This window comes from Salvelinus alpinus, chromosome 11 (assembly GCF_045679555.1).
Source record: "Salvelinus alpinus chromosome 11, SLU_Salpinus.1, whole genome shotgun sequence".
Taxonomy (NCBI): Eukaryota; Metazoa; Chordata; class Actinopteri; order Salmoniformes; family Salmonidae; genus Salvelinus; species Salvelinus alpinus.
In genome coordinates, this window is record NC_092096.1 from 62,114,199 (window position 1) to 62,136,884 (window position 22,686).

Here is a 22,686-nt window from a genome sequence, read left to right on the forward strand (position 1 = left end):
AAATGTCTTACTCACGTCGGCCACAGAGAACGAGAGCCCACAGTCCTTGGGAGCGGGCTGCACCAGTGGCACTGTGTTATCCTCAAAGCGGGCGAAGAAGGTGTTTAGCTTGTCTGGGAGAAAGACGTTGGTGTCTGCGATGTGGCTGGTTTTCCCTTTGTAATCCGTTATTGTCTGTAGACCCTGCTACATACGTCTTGTGTCTGACCATTGAATTGCGACTCCATTTTGTCTCTGTACCAACGTTTTGCCTGTTTGATTGTTTTACGGAGGGAATAACTACACTGTTTGCATTCAATCATTTCCCAGTCACCTTGTCATGGTTAAATGCGGTGGTTCGCGCTTTCAGTTTTGTACGAATGCTGTCATCTATCCATGGTTTTTGGTTTGGGTAGGTTTTAATAGTCACTGTGGGAACAACATCATCCCCTATACACTTCCTGATGTACTCAGTCACCGTGTCTGTGTATGCATCAATGTTATTCTCAGAGGCTACCCGGAACATATCCCAGTCCACCGGATCAAAACAATCTTGAAGCATAGATAATGATTGGTCAGACCAGCGTTGAATAGACCTTAGCATGGGTACTTCCTGTTTGAGTTTCTGCCTATAGGAAGGGAGGAGCAAAATGGATTTGTGATCTGATTTTCCAAAGGGAGGGCAGGGGAGGGCCTTGTAGGCATCTCGAAAAGGCGAGGAGCAGTGATCTAGTGTTTTACCTAAGCGAGTACTACAGTCAATGTGTTGATAGAACTTCTATAGCGTTTTCCTCAAATTTGCTTTGTTAAAATCTCCAGCTACAATAAACGCGGCATCGGGATATGTGGTTTCCAGTTTGCGTAAAGTCCAGTGTAGTTCCTATTGGTATTGGCTTGAGAGGGAATATACACAGACTTTGTGCACTACACGGACATAGCACTGCATACATGTGGTGCTGAAATAGGGGAATTGCCCTAGCTAAGGATAAGCAAAAGTACATACATTAACCACAGGCATTAAAACCATTCGATACTGCTAGTGCTGGCACATGAAAACTCCTGATGGTGCCGGAAGTATTTGAATTTATAGAGCGCCATATTGCTGAATGGGGCTGAATGTCACAAAGAAATCGCTAAGTATCATGGTGAAAGTGGTCAAAAATGTTTTAAATAAATATAAAACAAATAATTTAGGAACAAAAAATTAAGAGTACATATTATTGTATGGGACAATATACACAAGTTTTTGAGAAATAGAATTTGGAAAATACAATTTCATTGAGTAAATGCATTTATTGGTTTCTTTTCATTTTGATAAGAGATGAAAATGCTATGAATTTGTTGATGCAAAAATGTACCGATTTTAAGGTTGTATCATTAGATTTGGGGTGGGGTCGCAAGAAATTCCTGGGAAACAAATGGGGTCCCCAGAAATTCTGGCGGTAAAAATGGGGTCCCTGCTGAACAAATTAATAACACTGGGGTTAATGGATGTTGTGATAAATGATAAATGTGGGAATCTTCATCCAAATATTGGCAGAGTAAGCTGTGCATTTCCTACTACAACTGTCACAGAATCATATAGAAAACATACTGTATGCCCTATGGAAAACTCCATATCATTAGAGCCATGATTAATGAAACAAGACGTCAACAGCAGTCAAACAAGATGGTAACCATTAATCATTTATGACTTACACTGAAAAGTGCTGAGGCAAACCACCAGGGACTACTAAAGTTAAGCCTTGGTATGGAATACAGCTAGAACACAATCAACCTAAGCATCCTGGGAGGTTCGCTCAGAACAAAACCAACTAGTGAGAAAAAAAAGATCAAATCAACAAAGAGCAAGTTAAAAGACGAGAACAATACTGTTTCTCCCTCCATTGACTTCTGTTTCCCGTTGCCGTGAGGGAGCGAGCCAAGTCTTGAAGATGTATGGTTGGAAACAGAGCAGCGGGGTTACACACTGAGCAGTGGGTAACTAGAACAATCTGCCCCTTGCAGATCCTACCCAGTCCTGGATCCTTGGAGAAAATTGCTTGGCAAGAGCCTTGAATCGATAAGCCTTCCGAAGAAGTTTGATAGGCTTGGGAGAAGCTCACCTTTCTCCACACAACATCTTTACTTAGATGACTTAGGGGTTATAGTGTGTAGTGTGTGTGTGTGTGGGGGGGGGGGTTGTGTGAGTTGGTGCGCGAGTGCGTACATACATGTTTGTGTGTTTCCAAATACAGGTGTGTGAGACTGGCCGTAGAGGCAGAGGGACAGAGGTGGAGGCAGACTGAACACAGAGGGGGAGACAGACTGAAGACAGAGGTGGAGGCAGACTGAAGACAGAGGTGGAGGCAGACTGAACACAGAGGATGAGACAGACTGAAGACAGAGAGGGAGACAGACTGAAGACAGAGGGGGGAGACAGACTGAAGACAGAGGGGGAGACAGACTGAAGACAGAGGGGGGAGACAGACTGAAGACAGAGGGGGGAGACAGACTGAAGACACACGGGGAAACAGACTGAAGACAGAGGGGGGAGACAAACTGAAGACAGAGGGGGAGACAGACTGAAGACAGAGGGGGAGACAGACTGAAGACAGAGCGGGGAGACAGACTGAAGACAGAGGGGGAGACAGACTGAATACAGAGGGGGGAGACAGACTGAATACAGAGGGGGGAGACAGACTGAAGACACAAGGGGAGACATACTGAAGACACACGGGGAGACAGACTGAAGACAGAGGGGGGAGACAAACTGAAGACAGAGGGGGAGACAAACTGAAGACAGAGGGGGAGACAGACTGAAGACAGAGGGGGGAGACAGACTGAAGACAGAGGGGGAGACAGACTGAACACAGAGGGGAGACAGACTGAAGACAGAGGGGGGAGACAGACTGAAGACAGAGGGGGAGACAGACTGAAGACAGAGGTGGAGGCAGACTGAAGACAGAGGTGGAGGCAGACTGAACACAGAGGATGAGACAGACTGAAGACAGAGAGGGAGACAGACTGAAGACAGAGGGGGGAGACAGACTGAAGACAGAGGGGGAGACAGACTGAAGACAGAGGGGGGAGACAGACTGAAGACAGAGGGGGGAGACAGACTGAAGACACACGGGGAAACAGACTGAAGACAGAGGGGGGAGACAAACTGAAGACAGAGGGGGGAGACAAACTGAAGACAGAGGGGGAGACAGACTGAAGACAGAGGGGGAGACAGACTGAAGACAGAGCGGGGAGACAGACTGAAGACAGAGGGGGAGACAGACTGAATACAGAGGGGGGAGACAGACTGAATACAGAGGGGGGAGACAGACTGAAGACACAAGGGGAGACATACTGAAGACACACGGGGAGACAGACTGAAGACAGAGGGGGGAGACAAACTGAAGACAGAGGGGGAGACAAACTGAAGACAGAGGGGGAGACAGACTGAAGACAGAGGGGGGAGACAGACTGAAGACAGAGGGGGAGACAGACTGAACACAGAGGGGAGACAGACTGAAGACAGAGGGGGGAGACAGACTGAAGACAGAGGGGGAGACAGACTGAAGACACAAGGGGAGACAGACTGAAGACACAAGGGGAGACAGACTGAAGACACAAGGGGAGACAGACTGAAGACAGAGGGGAGATAGACTGAAGACAGAGGGGGAGACAAACTGAAGACAGAGGGGGGAGACAGACTGAAGACAGAGGGGGGAGACAGACTGAAGACAGAGGGGGGAGACAGACTGAAGCCAGAGGGGGGAGACAGACTGAAGACAGAGGGGGAGACAGACTGAAGCAGGGGAAGCATCAGAGAGGAAAGCTGTCAGAATGGGCTCTGCTCTGGAGCCTGGGCAAAGGAACCATCTGTGGGACACACACACACAAATACACACACACATTTGCACCACAAATATCTACACATACTCATTGGCAGACCAGGCTGGTGTGTATGTGTATGTACTGGGGCCATATCTATCCATATCTAGTGTTTTCCCGGGTCATCGCCACAGAGCAGAAGCAAACACCACCACAGAGCCAAATGGTGAGTCACACCCACTGAGTTATAAAAGAACTGGAGACTGCTTCCAAGATGGACGCCCGTTGTTTTCAACACAATCTACTCACATTTCTCATACTCTGTTTCCTTGTCGCTGCCATCTACTTCACAGAGCTGATGCTGCCTGAGCACTAGCACTTAGTGCACACTGGAGCAAGCGATGACATCATCACAGCCCCATCTCATCAACAGGGCTGTAGTGGAGCAGGTTAAGAGCTTCAAGTTCCTTGGCGTTCACATCAACAACAAACTATCCTGGTCCAAACACACCAAGCCAGTCGTGAATAGGGCACGACAAAGTCTATTCTCCCTCAGGAGACTGAAAATATTTGGCATGGGTCCTCAGATCCTCAAAAAGTTCTACAGCTGCACCATCAAGAGCATCCTGACTGGTTGCATCACCGCCTGGTACGGCAACTGCTCGGGCCTCCGACCGCAAGTCACTACAGAGGGTAGTGCGTACGGCCCAGTACATCACTTGGTCTAAGCTTCCTGTCATCCAGGACGTCTATACCAGGCGGTGTCAGAGGAAGGCCCTAAACATTGTCAAAGACTCCAGCCACCGTAGTCATAGACTGTTCTCTCTGCTACCGCAGACTCCAAAAGACTTCTTAACAACTTCTACCCCCAAGCCATAAGACTCCTGAACAGCTAATACATTGGCTACTCTGACTATTTATAGCCTCACTATTGTTATTTTACTGCTGCTCTTTAAATATTTGTTACTTTTATTTTTTACTCAACTCTTATTTTTCTTAAAACTGCATTGTTGGTTAAGGGCTTGTAAGTAAGCGTTTCACTGTAAGGTCTACAACTGTTCTATTCGGCGCATGTGACAAATAACATTTGATTTGATCATCCAGAAGCATGACAGACATTGGATGAATATGACATGTTAATATCTTCGGATGTGAATTGATAAAAAAAAATATTTTAAAAATGACGGAATAAATTCAATGGATTTTTTTGCCACAAAGGTGATAGCGAAAGTGTCTTTTTAGGAATTGTGGTCTCAGCATCAATGAAAATGCAGTATCAAAATTGTCCTCTGAGCACAGTGGAAAGTATGCTTCCAGACTGGAACCCTGGCCCCATGGTCACACCAGATGAATGAGGGGAAAAAACGCTCTGCCAACGGGAAATGAAGGGAATATAGACGTGCATCCCAATACGTACTGAAAAACGAATTAACAACCGCTGATACGATTGTGACACAGATCCCCAAACGATTTGAGCCCTGATAATCAATTTCTGGATAGGGCTTAGAGGCTGGGAGAGGGTTGTGGATATGTTGTGTAACTGTTGATGAGAAACACCATTAATGGTTATTATGGGGAGATCATGTGTGAAACAATAAGATAATGTCTTTTTTTTTAGATGCATTTCAATTATGTATCACTACTGCAATGCCTTGAAAAGTACATAATACTGGAAAATTGAATATAGAGAAAATAAGGAATAAACCCCTATGTACTTCATCAGAGTAGAGTAAGTCAGCAACTTTGTAAACAGATCAGACATCAGACTGGCCGTGGAGAGGAAGAGGATGTGAGAAGGAGGAGGAAAGTAGGAGGCAGGGAGAGCTGTGTCTTTTGTGTCCCCTCGCTCTTCTGCTAGCAACCTCTGACACATCCGGACAGATCACGTCTCAGCTTTTTCCCTTCAAAACCAGAGAGCAGAAGAGCGCCCTGGCGGGCAGAACTGACTACTATGACACACCCTCAGTCACCCCCGACGACCAAAGGAAGAACAGCAACACTGGGCCGCCATTAGAGAAACTTAGAACACAGTGAAGTGACACTAAGACGGGTCACCATGTCCACAGTCAGAAGAGTTTAACTTCCAGAAATTCAGAATAAATAGAAAATAACTACAAAAGAAAGAAGAAAAAAAACATACAGCAATTCGAGGACATTCGATTGATTTTCAATATTGTCGTTGCCCTCTTATTGCCACCGCTTATCCGTAAATACACCTAATCTGTTTATCGCTCACCACAAAGGTGAGAGAGGTTGCAGATAATTGCATGACCCCTCTCGTTCATCCAATGTCCTTGGTGGTTGTGTGTAGTCTATGAATGGGTGTCATGAACTAAATGGTGTTTGTGCTATACTGTACCCCCAGGTCTTCTGCAATCAGGGAACCAGCCTCTCTATGATGGCTAAGGCTGATGAAGGCATGCTCTTTGTACAACCCCAATAGAGCCACCGTTGCCCCACTGGCCCATTCTAAGAAGCCCCATTGAGGCTGGGGAGCCACCTCTCACCCTTTCCTCAAGAGGACCCTTTGTGCTTCTCAAATAGGCTTTCCTTGCAATCGCTCTGTCCGATATTGCGCCACACAACCAGTGTGTAGCTCAACCCCTATCGCCCTCCTCAACCCCTACTGCCCTCCTCAACCCCTACTGCCCTCCTCAACCCCTATCGCCCTCCTCAACCCCTATCGCCCTCCTCAACCCCTATCGCCCTCCTCAACCCCTATCGCCCTCCTCAACCCCTACTGCCCTCCTCAACCCCTATCGCCCTCCTCAACCCCTATCGCCCTCCTCAACCCCTACTGCCCTCCTCAACCCCTATCGCCCTCCTCGACCCCTATCGCCCTCCTCAACCCCTATCGCCCTCCTCGACCCCTATCGCCCTCCTCGACCCCTATCCCCCTCCTGAACCCCTATCCCCCTACTCAACCCCTATCACCCTCCTCAACCCCTATCCCCCTCCTGAACCCCTATCCCCCTACTCAACCCCTATCACCCTCCTCAACCCCTATTGCCCTCCTCAACCCCTATCCCCCTCAGGCCCTTTTACCCTCCTTAGGCCCTATCGCCCTCCTCAGGCCCTATCGCCCTCCTCAGGCTCTTTTACCCTCCTCAACCCCTATCCCCCTCCTAAACCCCTATCACCCTCAGGCCCTTTTACCCTCTTCAGGCACTTTAACTCTCCTAAACCCTTATCGCCCTCCTCAGGCCCTATCGCCCTCCTCAGGCCCTTTTACCCTCCTCAGGCCCCATCGCCCTCCTCAGGCCCTATCGCCCTCCTCAGGCCCTTTTACCCTCCTCAGGCCCTATCGCCCTCCTAAACCCCTATTGCCCTCCTCAGGCCATTTTACCCTCCTAAACCCCTATACCCTCCTCAGGCCCTATCACCCTCCTCAGACCCTTTTACCCTCCTATACCCCAATCGCCCTCCTAAACCCCTATCGCCCTCCTCAGCCCCTTTTACCCTCAACAACTCCTATCGCCCTCCTGAACCCCTATCACCCTCCTCAGACCCTATCACCCTCCTGAACCCCTATCACCCTCCTAAACCCCTATCGCCCTCCTCAGGCGCTTTTACCCTCAACAACTCCTATCACCCTCCTGAACCCCAATCGCCCTCCTAAACCCCTATCGCCCTCCTCAGGCGCTTTTACCCTCAACAACCCCTATCGCCCTCCTCAACCCCTATTCCCCTCCTCAACACCTATCGCCCTCCTCAACCCCTATCGCCCTCCTCAGGCCCTTTTACCCTCCTCAACCCCTATCCCCCTCCTCAACCCCTATCCCCCTCCTCAACCCCTATCGCCCTCCTCAGGCCCTATCGCCCACCTCAGGCCCTATCGCCCTCCTCAGGCCCTTTTACCCTCCTCAGGCCCCATCGCCCTCCTCAGGCCCTATCGCCCACCTCAGGCCCCATCGCCCTCCTCAGGCCCTTTTACCCTCCTCAGGCCCCATCGCCCTCCTCAGGCCCTATCGCCCTCCTCAGGCCCTTTTACCCTCCTCAGGCCCCATCGCCCTCCTAAACCCCTATTGCCCTCCTCAGGCCATTTTACCCTCCTAAACCCCTATACCCTTCTCAGGCCTTTTCACCCTCCTCAGGCCCTATTGCCCTCCTCAGGCCCTTTTACCCTCAACAACCCCTATTGCCCTTCTAAACCACTATCGCCCTCCTCAGGCCCTTTTACCCTCCTAAACCCGTATTGCCCTCCTCAGGCACTATCGCCCTCTTCAAGCCCTTTTACCCTCAACAACCCCTTATCGCCCTCCTAAACCCCTATCGCTCTCCTCAGGCCCTTTTACCCTCCTAAACCCCCATCGCCCTCCTAAACCCCTATCGCCCTCCTGAGGCCCTTTTACCCTCCTAAACCCCTATCGCCCTCCTAAACCCCTATCGCCCTCCTGAGGCCCTTTTACCCTCCTAAACCCCTATCCCCCTCCTGAGGCCCTTTTACCCTCCTAAACCCCTATCGCCCTCCTGAGGCCCTATCGCCCTCCTGAGGCCCTATCGCCCTCCTCAGGCCCTATCGCCCTCCTCGACCCCTTTTACCCTCCTAAACCCCTATCGCCCTTTCTCAGGCCATATCACCCATCTCAAACCCAGCCCGCTCTTCTCTTTCTTCCCAGGTAGGGGACAGTCTAGAGCTCATTTTGTCCAATAAATAGCAGGGAGAAATCCAGCATTGAACAGTACTGTGACTCAATCTCTCTCACAGTCTCACAATGGCATTTTTGGGGTGAAGGGAACCTTATTTTCTTACATAAAAATGATTTGAAAGATGTGTTTGGTCGCAGAGGACTGTGAGGAGAGACAGAGAGAAGGGACTGGCTGCGGGAACAAAGAGAACATCTTGTATAAGATAAGCCTGGGCTGACTGGCTGGCTGCATGAGTGGCTGACTGCCTGACTGGCAGACTGACTGTTTGACTGGTTGGCTGAATGACTGTTTGACTGACTGTGTCCAGAGCTGAAATTCTCCATCTCTAAGATGAGTCATGTTAAGTGACTTCTGGGAAATACAAGATCACCGTGATGTAGACTAACTACTGTGAAATTTTCCCTATTCCTTTCCACTTCCCGGTTCATCTTTCAAACTTTCAAGAGTATCTTTATTACAGTGAAGGACTGATGGCTTATATTAGCTCAGAGGACATTGGCATGGATTCAAGGCTATGTCTACTGCTCTGTCACTCATAAGTATGCAGCTATGAATATGACAGAAATGGGGTGGAGTACAACTCTATGAATATGACAGAAATGGAGTGAAGTACAACTCTATGAATATGACAGAAATGGGGTGGAGTACAACTCTATGAATATGACAGAAATGGAGTGAAGTACAACTCTATGAATATGACAGAAATGGGGTGGAGTACAACTCTATGAATATGACAGAAATGGGGTGGAGTACAACTCTATGAATATGACAGAAATGGGGTGAAGTACAACTCTATGAATATGACAGAAATGGGGTGGAGTACAACTCTATGAATATGACAGAAATGGGGTGGAGTACAACTCTATGAATACAACATAAATGGGGTGGAGTACAACTCTATGAATATGACAGAAATGGAGTGAAGTACAACTCTATGAATACGACAGAAATGGGGTGGAGTACAACTCTATGAATATGACAGAAATGCAGTGGAGTACAACTCTATGAATATGACAGAAATGGGGTGAAGTACAACTCTATGAATATGACAGAAATGGGGTGGAGTACAACTCTATGAATATGACAGAAATGGGGTGGAGTACAACTCTATGAATACAACAGAAATGGAGTGGAGTACAACTCTATGAATATGACAGAAATGGGGTAGAGTACAACTATATGAATATGACAGAAATGGGGTGGAGTACAACTCTATGAATATGACAGAAATGGGGTAGAGTAAAACTCTATGAATATGATAGAAATGGAGTGGAGTACAACTCTATGAATATGACAGAAATGGAGTGAAGTACAACTCTATGAATATGACAGAAATGGGGTGGAGTACAACTCTATGAATACAACAGAAATGGGGTGAAGTACAACTCTATGAATACGACAGAAATGGAGTGAAGTACAACTCTATGAATATGACAGAAATGGGGTAGAGTACAACTCTATGAATATGACAGAAATGGGGTGGAGTACAACTCTATGAATATGACAGAAATGGGGTAGAGTACAACTCTATGAATATGACAGAAATGGGGTGGAGTACAACTCTATGAATATGACAGAAATGGGGTAGAGTACAACTCTATGAATATGACAGAAATGGGGTGGAGTACAACTCTATGAATATGACAGAAATGGGGTGGAGTACAACTCTATGAATACAACAGAAATGGGGTGAAGTACAACTCTATGAATACGACAGAAATGGAGTGAAGTACAACTCTATGAATATGACAGAAATGGGGTAGAGTACAACTCTATGAATATGACAGAAATGGGGTGGAGTACAACTCTATGAATATGACAGAAATGGGGTAGAGTACAACTCTATGAATATGACAGAAATGGGGTGGAGTACAACTCTATGAATATGACAGAAATGGGGTAGAGTACAACTCTATGAATATGACAGAAATGGGGTGGAGTACAACTCTATGAATACGACAGAAATGGAGTGAAGTAAAACTATATGGATGTGGAACGTCATGCAAATTTTATAGGATGGCTACAACTTGAGTGTCTCTCCTCTAATAGACACTGCCTCTAGTACACAACGTACAATGTACACAGTACACAATCTCTCCACATGGCCATGACCCTATCCATTCAGCTAAGCGATTAACATATTACATTGGCCTTCCTGTTTAGATTTTTCCAACCGTATACCACGGTTATGACAAAACATGTATTTTTACTGCTCTAATTACGATTAAGGTTCATGGTATATGGCCAATATTCCACGGCTAAGGGCTGTATCCAGGCACTCCACATTGGGTCGTGCAGAAGAACAGCCCTTAGCCGTAGTATATTGGCCATATACCACACCTCCTCAGGCCTCAATGCTTAAGTATACCAGTTTCATTTGAGGACCAGAATGTTGAAAGCGGTTCCATACAGATTACAAAATAGCTGGGAAGAGATTTTTGATGTACCGTTTCCATGAGATAGAAAATGACGCAGAGATGTGTCGATGTGTCCTTGGGCAGGGCGCTTGACCCTGGTTGCTCCAGTGGGTCCTTCTGGACGGGAATCTGTTAGATGACTGAATGTAATGTAAATGTTGAGTGGTTTCACTGCAGGAGGTAGATTGTATATTTTAATATTCAATTAAGCAATAAGGCTTATATCTACAGTTGAAGTCAGAAGTTTACATACATTTATGTTGGAGTCATTAAAACTGTTTTTTCAACCACTCCACAAATTTCTTGTTAACGAACTATAGTTTTGGCAAGTCGGTTAGGACATCTACTTTGTGCATGACACAAGTAATTTTTCCAACAATTGTTTACAGACAGATTATTTCACTTATAACTCACTGTATCACAATTCCAATGGTTAAGTTTACATACACTAAGTTGACTGTGCCTTTAAACAGCTTGGAAAATTCCAGAAAATTATGTCAAGACTTTAGAAGATTCTGATAGGCTAATTGACATAATTTGAGTCAATTGGAGGTGTACCTGTGGATGTATTTCAAGGCCTAGCTTCAAACTCAGTGCCTCTTTGCTTGACATTATGGGAAAATCAAAAGAAATCAGCCAAGACCGCAGAGAGAAAATTGTAGACCTCCACAAGTCTGGTTCATCCTTGGGAGCAATTTCCAAATGCCTGAAGGTAGCACGTTCATCTGTACAAAAAATAGTATGCAAGTATAAACACCATGGGACCACGCAGCCGTCATACCGCTCAGGAAGGAGACGCGTTCTGTCTCAAAGAGATGAACGCACTTTGGTGTGAAAAGTGCAAATCAATCCCAGAACAACAGCAAAGGACCTTGTGAAGATGCTGGAGGAAACAGGTACTAAAGTATCTATATCCACAGTAAAACGTGTCCTATATCAACATAACCTAAAAGGCCGCTCAGCAAGGAAGAAGCCACTGCTCCAAAACCGCGATAAAAAAGCCAGACTATGGTTTGCAACTGCACATGGGGACAAAGATCGTACTTTTTGGAGAAATATCCTCTGGTCTGAGGAAACAAAAATAGAACTGTTTGGCCATAATGACCATCGTTATGTTTGGAGGAAAAAGGGGGAGGCTTGCAAGCCGAAGAACACCATCCCAACCGTGAAGCACTGGGGTGGCAGCATCATGTTGTGGGGGTGCTTTGCTGCAGGTGGGACTGGTGCACTTCACAAAATAGATGGCGTCATGAGGTAGGAAAATTATGTGGATATATTGGAGCAACATATCAAGACATCAGTCAGGAAGTTAAAGCTTGGTCACAAATGGGTCTTCCAAATGGACAACGACCGCAAGCATACTTTCAAAGTTGTGGCAAAATGGCTTATTAAGGACAACAAAGTCAAGATATTGGAGTGGCCATCACAAAGCCCGGACCTCAATCCCATAGAAAATTTGAGGGCAGAACTGAAAAAGTGTGTGCGAGCAAGGAGGCCTACAAACCTGACTCAGTTACACCAGCTCCGTTAGGAGGAATGGGCCAAAATTCACCCAACTTAATGTGGGAAGCTTGTGGAAGGCTACCGGAAATGTTTGACCCAAGTTAAACAATTTAAAGGAAATGCTACCAAATACTAATTGAATGCTTGTAAACTTCTGACCCAATGGGATTGTGATAAAAGAAATAAAAACTTAAATAAATCTTTCTCTCTACTATTATTCTGACATTTCACATTCTTAAAATAAAGTGGTGATCCTAACTGACCTAAGACAGGGAATTTTTACTAGGATTAAATGTCAGGAATTGTGAAAAAACTGAGTTTAAATATATTTGGCTAAGGTGTATGTACATTTCCGACTTCAACTGTATATATATAAATATTAGAATGGCCCCACCCACATGAAAAAATACTACAGTACACTTAAGCAATAAGGCATGAGGGGGTGTGGCATATGGCCGCGGCTAAGGGCTGCTCGTGTGTACGACGCAACGGGGAGTGCCTGGATACAGCCATTAGCCATGGTATATTGGCCATAGACCACAAACCCCCGAGGTGCCTTATTGCTATTATAAACTGGTTACCAACATAATTAGAGCAGTAAAAATAAATGTTTTGTCATACAGCCAATCAGTATTCAGGGCTCGAACCATCCAGTTTATAATATTGTATAAATACTATAATTTTCACTATAGTGTTTTTGGCTGAGTTTACTGTAGTATTCACTGTGAGTGTTTTTTCACTGAGAGTGTTTTTAAAAAATCTATAGTATAAATACAGTAGTAAAAGAAAACTGTAGTCTGTACTATAGTAATAAATGTAGTGTTTTTTGTTGATTGTAGTATACTGTAGTATTTACTTTTTGCAGACATTACTGTAGTATTTAATACAGTGTTTAAGTTTTATTATTTTTGGCATAGAAGTGAAGGCTTTCTCTTTCAGCAAACCTACTGGAGAAATTATAAAATAAAACATTTTCCATAGACTGTAGGTAGGTAGGGAGTTAGGGAGGTAGGGAGGTAGGTAGGGAGCAAGGTAGGACTGGGGTCTAAATGGATAGTTCAGAGCTTCTGAGCTATTTTCTGTAACCTGTAGGGAACACAATATATGGTCTATGCTTGGCATGTAGGTTACTGACTCATGGGTGGCACAAATTATGGGGGAAGCTCTGAACTATCAAATCAAATCAAATTGTATTAACGATCAAATCAAACTATCCATTTACTATAATCCTGTAGTATTTACTGTAGTATTATACAGTATACTACAGTTTACTATATAAATATATAGTATGTAGTGTAGTATTCTATAGTAAACTGCAGTATTTTTTCATGCTGGTGAACCTGATATATCAATCAACGGAGAACTTACATCACTCCGTTTGCCCAACAGATACCCTTCTGAAGGCGGGGGAGGTGAGATGGAGTATTTCTAAACTAGAGAAAGCAGATGTCTTTTGTGCTGTAGTAATTTAGGTTAAATAGCTCGCTGGAGAGAGTGCTAACGCAATGCGTCACACCTAAAATGCATACCCCCAACACCCAGGTCTGGCTAAAGATATGTGGTATGACAGTAGAAAGTGAAGGAGGAGGAGGAGAAGAAGAAAAAAGAGGAGAAGGAGGAGAAGGAGGAGGAGAGGGAGGATGAGAAGGCGGAGGAGAAGAAGGAAGGAGGAGAAGGCTCGCTGAGGAACCCAACTTCCATGGCTCTTTAGACACAGCAAATACATCAAATGTGGCTTTCAGTTGAGGCAAGTGCTACAGAGAAAACATCTCATTAATTCATTGGATTTGTGTTGCTGTTTTTTGGATAACTCCAAAATGAAAAGGGCTGGGTTTGCTTATTTCAACTATTCAGAAAAAACCCTCATGCATGATTAAAATACAGGGCTTTTTCAACTGCAGTTCCTTTGGTGTCTCAATTGGTGTCTCAATTCTGATAATATCACTCAACAACGTTGTCATTCATCCACCAAAACCCAGAAAGGACTACAAAATGTAACAACCCCAAAAACACCCAAAACACCTGCCTGCCATTACTCCTTGTGGCAAAATCCCTTCCAAGCCTAACAATCAAACTCAACTAACCCAATCAGATCAATCAATACTCCGCACTGTATTATTTTTCAGTAGGATTCAACCAATCAGTGTGGAAGACAATGAGAGGTCTTTAAGTACGTTGTTAGATCATAGGGCCTTCTCCATCAGAGGCCTCCCATAACTCCCTCGGATCTGACTGCGTAATCAAAGCACTAGATGAGGCTGAGGCTGGAAGAGGCAGGGCACGTCGCCCCTCATCACAGACACATCAACATAATGGAGGAGATAGGGGGATGGAGGGTTGCGGTGGATAGAGGGTCTTTATATTTCGGATGTGGTTTTCCATTTCCTTTTCTTTGCAATTGAAAGTGTCTGCTTGTCTGCCTCTTACCTCCCCTAAGTTTGTCTCCTCATTCCTTCGTTTGGATGAAGGAATAGAAAGATGGATGAAGGAATGGAAAGATGGATGAAGGAATAGGAGTAGAGAGTTAATGAGGCAGATTGCTCTCGTCGCTGCTGTGTGAGGGATTACAGGGAGATTACCGTGCCTGATTCTCTCTCTCTCGTTCCCTCGTTCCTCCTCTCTCTCTCCCTCCCTTCCTCCCTCCCTCACTGACAGTGATGAACCAGAACAGGAGGTCATGCCCATGTTGGCCTAGTGACGGCCTAGCGACGAGGCACGTTTCAACAGAGGTGAGAGGGAGAGGAACCCCTGATGTCTGTGTCAGGGAAAATGGCAGCTGAGCTATTCAAAACCATTCAAGGACTGTCCTCTGAGTGGATAGGATTTCTGAGGCCTTGTGTCTGACATTTTGATTTATGAACCTCTCCACTACAGTACAATACCAACAAAGTATCCTGAAATGACCATGTGGCTGACATTTTAGAGATGATGAACCTCTCTTGCCCATTATCAAACCACAATAGAATAGAATACAATAAAATAATATACAGTAGAATAGAATAGAATGAAATAGAATAGAATAAAATATAACTTTTACGTTGTGGGGCTACTTCCTAGACGAGGTACATTAATACGTGAGGCGTTTCAAAAGGCCTAGTTCAGAGGCTATCCAACGTACCAATGGATTCTGATTGCAGAGCCCTTTAAATTTAGGTTGATTATACGAGTTTCATATTTTGTATGGATTTTGTATTCAGGAAAGTTGCATAACAGTGGATAGGAGCACCAGATTTAAGCGGAGGACATTGAAACCCACTTTTGCACTCAGTGAATAACCGGTCTGGAATCAATTATTCAGATTGAGGAGAATTTGCAAGTATTATAAGTCATCTCAACCCATCGTGGCAATGTTAAGCACCCTCCATAAAACACAGTGAGTAGAACAATATATAGAAAGATTCTACACATCCTCATCTGTTGGCAGCGCCACGGTGTTAAATATGTAAGCCTACTAGAGAAGATGCTAATTAGCCTATGCGTTATTAATTGATTATAAACTCACTGTCAGTCTAAACCGTTTTACAGACCAAAGTCAATAAACATGGTATGATGTCCCTAAAAGAGTACTTCAATCAATAGCTTGTTGTTGTGATTTCCTTTAACACAATTGTGAGATGAGCTGAACATGCAAGGGATAAACAATATATTCACCCAGTCATTTGGGATTGTATAGACTTCAGCTGAAACCTCCCTTCATAATACAGTCCAAACATAATTAGATCGTAATATTACAAATAACAGAATAGAACAGAAATGAGGTTGCGAGGAGTGGTATGGAGGCTATTAAACTGGCGATGGTGTACACAGAGTGTACAAAACATTAAGAACACCTGCTCTTTCCATGACATAGACTGACCAGGTGAATCCAGGTGAAAGCTATCATCCCTTATTGATGTCACTTGTTAAATACAGTTCAATCAGTGTAAATGAAGGGGAGGAGACAGGTTAAAGAAGGATTTTTAAGCCTTGAGACAATTGAGACACGGTTTGTGTATGTGTGCCATTCAGAGTGTGAATGGGCAAGACAAAATATTGAAGTGCCTTTGAGTGCTGTGCTGATAGGGGGTGCAACTCAATATTAAGAAGGTGTCCTTAATGTTTTGTATACTCAGTGTATACGTGTGTGTGGGTGTGCGTTTGCGTTTGCGTGCGCGCGCGCGCGTGCGTGCGTGCGTGTGTGTGTGTGTGTGTGTGTGTGTGTGTGTGTGTGTGTGTGTGTGTGTACTGTATATGCATGGTTTATGCAGGGTTGGGGAGTAATTGGTTACAAAAAACTGTGACTGTAATCCCTTATGTTACCAGCAAAGTATTGTAATTACAGATACTTTTGAAGACCTAGATGTTTACTTCTAGGATTACTTTAAAATTCAGAAAAGATGTTTGCGAAACATTTGTTTGACACCTTTATATTTTCTCAATGTCATTCAAATCAGCAATGGCAAAAGGAGCAAGTTTAAGTTTGTTTCACCTGAGCGAGTCTCACTACAAGTCAGAGACCACTACGATGACACACCAAATACGTGTGACTGATCGTGGGAAAAGACCGGGAATAGGCTTTTATAGGCTACATTCCAAGCTATGCCTTCCAATGGTGCGACTGCTGTCGGCATCCAAAGATTATCCAACTTGAATTAATGCTTGGAGGTAAGGACGACAGCACTGGTGTAGCCTACGGCAATACGGATATCACTTATTATTGAAATCTACATAGCGCATTAATGTAAATCACACTGCTGCTCTGTCATATTGCTATTTGCGGCTTACGGATTGTGGTTTGTTGTTGATGGCTGTTCACAAATGCACATGTGTATTTTTTTTGAATTGAAGAAGGTTAAACTTGCCTATCAATCATAGTTTTGTGGACAGCCAGTGAAATATGCGCTCTTTCAACTGCTCTATCGCGCGGGTTGCAGCCTATGGAATAGACATTTGAGGGAGTACCTAACTTCTCCATACTGTACTGAAACAGCAGGGAGCAGGTCTCGAACCCTCGACCTTCTAGCCCGAAGTCCTGCGCGCTATCGACTGTGCCGCAAAAGCATGCTCAAGCGGCAGAGTTACAGTACTGTCAAAATGAGTTTACTTTAAGAAGACCACAAGTGGGACTTTTATTGCTCAATCTAATTTGTGGTGATTAAACAACAAATGTATGATAGGCTTAATGGACACATGCTCAAACTCGCGCACTTTTGATAGACGTAAACAGCTGCAAATTATCGAGATATCGAAGTGTCACCAACAAAAACAGAAACAATAGGCCTATAGCAAATGCAGCATTATGTTGTTACATTTGTACGTGCTAATAGCACTTCTCGGTAGTACTCAAAGCATGCCATTCCATGAGAGCAGCGAGCAGCATTTCTTTTTCAACTCGAAGCAATGGGCCCAATCAGTTGTCCATGACAACAAGATAAACAACAGAGTAGACTAACAAATCCTTCGTTTTTGGGTTACGCTCAAGTTAAACAATTTGGCTAATCTATATTTCCATATTTCCAAGTCCTATTCTTGAAGATCAAGGGAAATTAAATTAATTGGAATGACTAGAAATCTGACAGACTTTAGTTTTTTAACGTAAAGTTATTAGCTGTAATAGAAAGCAATGTGTTACATAACAAACACATAAAGTTTAATGCAACATCCACGCATATTTTTTATTTTACTAGGCAAGTCAATTAAGAACAAATTCTTATTTACATTGACGCCTACCGGGGAACAACTGCCATATTCAGGTGCAGAACGACAGATTTTGACCTTATCAGCTCGGGTATTCGATCCAGCTACTTTACGGTAAATGGCCCAACGCGCTAACCACTAGCCTACCCGCTGCCCCATTTGTAGACAGCTATGTAAACCCCAACATTGATTTATCCTGTAATAGCAATTTTTGTCTTCTTGTAATGCCTCTTAAAGGAAAAGTAATCTAAAAGTAACCAGATTACGTTACTGAGTTTGGGTAATCCAAAAATGACGTTACTGATTACAATTTTGGACAGGTAGCTAGTAACTGTAACGGATTACAATAACCTCCCCAACCCTGTTTGTATAGGTACAGTATGTCTTTAGGAGGGGTTGGATGAAGCGGAAAGTCACATTTTGTTGGACCTTGTGGACCAACTGACGAATAAAGTGATCTTAATCTAGATGTTCACTTCAGAACGGTCATCATGTCCAATGATTTGGCCAAGGGGTCTGTATTGGAATTAGAACACAGCCTGCTCGATAAGTGATATACACCACTGCCTGGTCTATGTGTGTGTCAATCAACTCCAGGCCTCCCTCCTACCCCGATAGCTATCCCCAATGAAGCACAAGTTTTCATGTAAACGTAACCATTAACTGTCGTGGAACATGGTATTTTTCCGCTCTCTATCTGATATTGAGGGACCCTAAGGAGAGACGGTTACGCACCCCAGTGGGCTAAGGTATAGCGACACAGTGGAAAACATTTGAGTCGCATTTGCTATACTGCTATTATCAAATATCAAATATATCGCATTTGTCATTAAAAAAGGTAAAATATGCTATAATAATGTGATGTAATATATATATATATATATATATATATGTGTGTGTGTGTGTTCGTAAATGCAGCTATAATTCAATAGAGCCGGATCGTTTTCAGACAGAATTGTAATGCGGTGTTTCAGAGACCAAATAATGCATGGCCTCGAGTGGCCTAAACTATTCAAGCCTTAAAAGATCATTGTAAAGCGCCAATAAAACGTATTTAATGAAGCCCATGTTGTGAACTTCAATATTTATATGTCCTGAGCTCCCAAGTCGGCTCTCAAGTAAATTCAAGCTATAAATTCTTTCAAGGATTTGGAAACGGTGTAGGGGGACATCACTAAAGAGCGTGATTGATAATAGGTGAATAGACAGTGGACTCATTCTCTGCAGCAAGAAGCATATGACCATCTTTCTGAACTTGGTTTGATACTGGAGCCTTAGATGTCTATCCAGACTGGGCAATGAAAAGACGCGCTCGTCTCACATTGGACTCTCCGATCATAACATAGCCTAATATTACAATCATAAGGTATATCAATTTCTACAGTAATCACATTAATCATATTTTTCTGAACATGTGAAAATTGAAACGCACTCTCCTGTTTTTTTTGTGTTTTTTTACATTCTCGGTAATGTAGCCTATTACAAACAGCGTGCCAATTTCTGGACGCAGAAAATAGAGCAGCAGTCTGCCCGCTTATAGGCTATGTCTCATCCCAAAGAAGGACACTGCTGCCAGGTCCGACTAATCCCCTCCAAAATATTGACCCATTACGCATCCCTCCATCTACAGTCATGTATACATTCTTCTCTAAGGAAACGGTGTCCTATTATCATGATGACAACATACTAACCTATCCTATTTCTTTCAATACAAACATGGTTTCAGAACTGCAGTCGACAGCAAAAAGGTCCGTAGTCTGATATAACCATGCTCTGATGTTTGTCACGCTGTCCGAACATCCACATCCTGCTTCCAGCACAGCAGCGCTGTCAGAAAACGCAGACAGACAGACGCAAAGGAATTGTGACCATAGAAAAACATAGAAGAAAAAGTCCTTACTTGTGTCTTTCTGAAATCCCTCTCGATAATTCTCCAGACATCAAAGGTGTAATATTCCTGGTCTGGATATGCCGCTTATTTTGTTATCCAGTGCGTGAAGCAGGTCAGAATGCAGTTTTTTCTTCTTCTCCAGCTAACAGATGCGAATGGAGCTAGCCCTGTCGTTCCACCTGCAGCCGTGGAATTGAAGAGACAGCATCAGCACCGCACTGGAGCCCGCCCACCGCGACACGCCCCGCTCCGGCTAGGCTACTTCCAACCAAGGCGAGGGAGGAGTTGGCGAAACAGCTCCGTCGGTTGTCTATCGCTGAGACTCTGCTGCTGCGCTGAACATCTACCAGTTCCCCCAGGCGACACACATAGTGACAACACTCAAGATCCAACTTGAACTCTGAACATTAATATTGGGCATTTGTGGAAGGCCTGGCCGATACCCTATTACTTAAGAAGGTTTCAATTAATTCCAAAATGTTAAAATCTCAATTGGCATCTAAAAACAGTGTTGAAAAACAACATTATAGGCTTTCTGGCACACCTAGCCTATTTCAAATGGCAGGTGACCTAATTAGTCAATTAAAATCAACTGTGCCAATGGACCAATGAAACCTGAACATTCAAACAATTGCCAAACTTGATTGGAAAACTGTTTAGATAATTTTTTGCAAATATTTGTTTTCAAAGTAAATGCAAATGAACAGTTTAACAATTGAATGCAAAGATATGATGAGCGATGTACTGTGAATTTTAAAGGTTACACAATAAAAACAGAACAGCACGCACGCACACACGCACACACACACACACACACACACACACACACACACACACACACACACACACACACACACACACACACACACACACACACACACACACACACACACACACACACACACACACACACACACACACACACACACACACACACACACACACACACACACACACACACACACACACACACACACACACACTATCTCTCTCCCTGCCACTGACAGACATTGGCTGGGGCTGCAGCTCATTAGAAGGCTAGCGCCTCGTCTGATCTGGTCTGGTCTCCGTGGGAGTGTGACTGTGACTGTGATTCACTCCTGTCCCAAATCATGTCAGCAAATTGCCACAGCTGATTACTTTATCTCAGCACATGTTTTTATCTCCCCATTTCCTTTGACCTGTAAGAATATGTCTCTGTATCAAGTTATCTAGTAGTAATGGTGGTTGTGGGAACTGAAAGAACAATGGACAGACCAGAGAGAAATGTGAACTGTAGGTGTCCATTTTTAATGTTCCTCTGTTTTGTAACATGTCTAAATCAGAAGCCTGTGTCCTTGATGGAGAAATCAGACACTTTGTCCATGAAGCTGGAGGGAGGGTATCAAGCATTCTTACTTAGTAATGTTGACAGGGACAGACATGTAGAGAATTGTCCATAATATCCTCCAGGGCTACTCACGTTCTGTGAGACGGGAAAGAAAGGTGAGGTCACAGATCTCAAGGTCACTAAGCAAAGACTGCTAGGTCTAAGCAGGATCAGGGGTTGAAAAGAACTGCAAAGCTCAGTCTGGGTAAAGATTTATTTTGTAGCAAGGACTGCTTCTATACTCAATATATTTGTGTATGCATTATAAATAACTCTACTGTTTCTTCTGCAGCCATATGCTGTAAGTCATTTGAGAATATAGACATAAACAAATCCACTGAGTGCACAAAACTATAGGAACACCTTCTTAATATTGAGTTGCACCCCCTATTGCCCTCAGAACAGCCTCAATTCATCGGGAACATGGACTCTACAAGGTGTCAAAAAAGTTGCACAGGGATGCTGGCCCATGTTGACTCCAATGCTTCCAACAGTTGTGTCAAGTTGGCTGGATGTCCTTTGGGTGGTGGACCATTCTTGATACACACAGGAAACTGTTGCGTGTGACAAACCCAGCAGTGTTGCAGTTCTTGACACACTCAAACCAGTGTGCCTGGCACCTACTACCATACCCCATACAAAGGCACCTAAATCGTTTGTCTTACCCATTCACTCTCTGAATAACACACGTACACAATCCGTGTCTCAATTGTCTCAACGCTTAAAAATCCATCTTTAACCTGTCTCCTCCCCTTCATCTACACGGATTGAAGTGGATTTAACAAGTGACATCAATAAGGGATTGTTGCTTTCACCAGGATTCACATGGTCAGTCAATGTCATGGAAGGAGCAGGTGTTCCTAAAGTTTTGTACACTCAGTGTAAATAGTTCAAACGCATAAAAGGAATCCTGCTATTGAATTATATTCATAAGCAGAAATTCTCATGGTGGGTGCACATTTGCCCAAACCTAATATAAATAATATATCAGATCAGATGTTACATGAAAATAGAGCAGGTCAACTCAAAGTGATAATCTCTTTGGAATCAATTTGGGCATTCGGATAAACTTTCCCTTTAAAAGCCCAGTGTAACCAATTTCAAATGTACATTTTCCGGTCTTATGATTTAATATTCTCAACATCTAAAGGGTTTGTTGATTTTATAAGCTTTTACTCATGAGTAATTCATTTCATTGTTGGGAGCCCGTTTTTTCTTCTTTCTACCAGTTGCACTAATTAAATTAAATGTAAATGTTTTGCAGCGAGCCTTCCCTGCAGTGAGCCTATCCAGTCTTGCTCAACCCTGAAATGGAACAAATCAACTGTGCAGTGTAATCAAACAAAAGCAAGGCATTGCTTTGCCATCTCTCCTATTTGTTATTATTGTGATTATAA

General features: G+C 44.0%; 1 protein-coding gene across 15 annotated transcripts in view; it reads right to left on the bottom strand.

Moving 5' to 3' along the window:
• LOC139534958 (neurexin-2-like) overlaps positions 1 to 20,123 on the bottom strand; it is a 1,135,712-nt gene extending 1,115,589 nt beyond the window's left edge. For 8 of the 15 annotated variants that reach the window (XM_071334534.1, XM_071334530.1, XM_071334533.1 and 5 more), the window contains exon 1: positions 19,930 to 20,123. The gene's annotated coding sequence lies outside the window, so the exon portion shown is untranslated. The remainder of the gene's footprint in view (positions 1 to 19,929) is intronic. The other 7 variants (XM_071334522.1, XM_071334531.1, XM_071334518.1 and 4 more) reach the window with 1 other exon arrangement.
• Between the last annotated feature and the right edge of the window lie 2,563 nt (positions 20,124 to 22,686).